The following is a 2,068-nucleotide window of genomic DNA, read 5'->3' on the forward strand; positions in this document are numbered from 1 at the left end:
ATTTTGACCAACTGGCACGCCCATCATTTTACACAGGAAAAAGGACATTCACCTGCCCAGACAGTGGGAATGGATTCACTCGGTCATCTCAACTAAAGGTACATCAGCAAGTTCACACTGGACAAGGCCATTCACCTGTTCTGTGTGTGAGAAGGGGTTCAGTCGGTCATCCCACCTGTGGACACACCAATCAGTTCACACCGGGCAGAGGCTGGTCTTCTGCTGAACTTCTGGGTAAGGATTCACTCTGTCATCTGACCTAATGGCTCACCAGCGAGTTCACACTGGGGAGCGGCCGTTCACCTGCTCAGTCTGTGAGAAGAGATTCACTCAGTTATCCAACCTACAGAGTCACCAGCGAGTTCACACTGGGGAGAAGCCATTCACGTGCTCAGTCTGTGGGAAGGATTCACTCTGTCATCCACCCTACTGGTACATCAGCGAGTTCACACTGGGGAGAAGCTGTTCACCTGCTCAGACTGTGGAAAGGGATTCACACTGTCATCCCGCCTCCTGGTACATCAGCAAATTCACACTGAGGAGAAGCCGTTCACCTGCTCAGTCTGTGAGAAGAGATTTACTCAGTTATCCACCCTACTGGGACACCAGCGAGTTCACACTGGGGAGAAGCCGTTCACCTGCTCAGTCTGTGGGAAAGGATTCACTCTGTCATCCACCCTACAGAGACACCAGCGAGTTCACACTGAGGTGAAGCCATTCCTGCTCAGTCTGTGGGAAAGGATTCACTCTGTCATCCAACCTACAGAGACACCAGCGAGTTCACACTGGGGAGAGGCCGTTCACCTGCTCAGTCTGTGGGAAGAGATTCACTGACTCTTCCACCCTACGGAGACACCAGCGAGTTCACACTGGGGAGATGCCGTTCACCTGCTCAGTCTGTGGGAAAGGATTCACTGACTCTTCCACCCTGCAGAGACACCAGCGAGTTCACACTGGGGAGAAGCCGTTCACCTGCTTATTCTGTTGGAAGAGATTCACTCAGTCATCCACCCTACAGAGTCATCAGCGAGTTCACACTAGAGAGAGGCTCAGAATATGGGAAAGGATTCACTCAGTCATCCCACCTCTTGGCACACCAGTCAGTTCACAGTAAGGAGAGGCCATTGTTATGAATCCTTTGGTTTTGTTTGCTGTAGACTGTCATTTTAAGAGAGAGAGAGAGAGAGAGAGAGAGAGAGAGAGAGAGAGAGAGATTAAGAAGGCAAATCAGTCTGACTTGCAGCTTGTTTACTTCGCTCGCAGCTTGTATAGTTTTAACTGAGGACACAGAGTCAGACGGAGAAGAAGGAGGAAAATCGAATGTTGTTGTCACCTTGTTTGATCCGTAGGAGTGGATCTGATTTGGGGTATCCTGTGAAGACCACTGATGTGTTAACCCTTGCTGGGTGAAGTGGGGTAATTCACTGGAAGACGATACCCCTTGTGACAAGTCACTTTCGGTGATAATTCGTATGTGGATTTGGAATGATGGATGAAATCTACAGGAACTGTTCTCGCGTTTTACCACCTTGGAACCTGTGGAATTCGACATAATTGCCTTAGCATTACAAATATCTGCGTCTCATCAACTATTCTGTGGTTGAACTGAACTTTCATACTTTACCATCCAAGCCTTGTTTCCCCTGAGCTCAATAGTTTGGGAGTTATATTTACACACACGTTTATACACATATCACTTCACTTTTGTTTAACTTGTTTAAGTTGCAATATTAAAAGTAGTTACTAATAAAGCTAGTGGTTTTAACATGAAAACCAGTCTCCAGGTGCAGTCTATTGCTGCTGGTTTGTTTCTAAAGCATTATGCTTCATAACAAAATTGGGGCCTGCGTCCGGGATATGAACAAATTTGGGGGCGTATTGATCGATTAATTATCGATTTGATTGGGGAGATCCTTTTTGATTTAGTTGTGTGTGGAAATCAGCTGTAATGGATATTGATAAATTTCTGAATGTGACAACCCCTGAGGCATTAGGAAAAGCCAAAAAGCATGAATTGCTTACTATTGATAATGGGCTGAACCTTAAGGAGTTAAGAATCTGTGAATGA

General features: G+C 46.5%; 1 pseudogene; it reads left to right on the forward strand.

The window, feature by feature from the left end:
• Window positions 1-262: 262 nt before the first annotated feature.
• On the forward strand, window positions 263-1,174 carry LOC132390491 (zinc finger protein 239-like; annotated as a pseudogene).
• Window positions 1,175-2,068: the final 894 nt, after the last annotated feature.

The sequence above is a fragment of the Hypanus sabinus genome, unplaced genomic scaffold (genome assembly GCF_030144855.1).
Source record: "Hypanus sabinus isolate sHypSab1 unplaced genomic scaffold, sHypSab1.hap1 scaffold_929, whole genome shotgun sequence".
Lineage (NCBI taxonomy): Eukaryota > Metazoa > Chordata > Chondrichthyes > Myliobatiformes > Dasyatidae > Hypanus > Hypanus sabinus.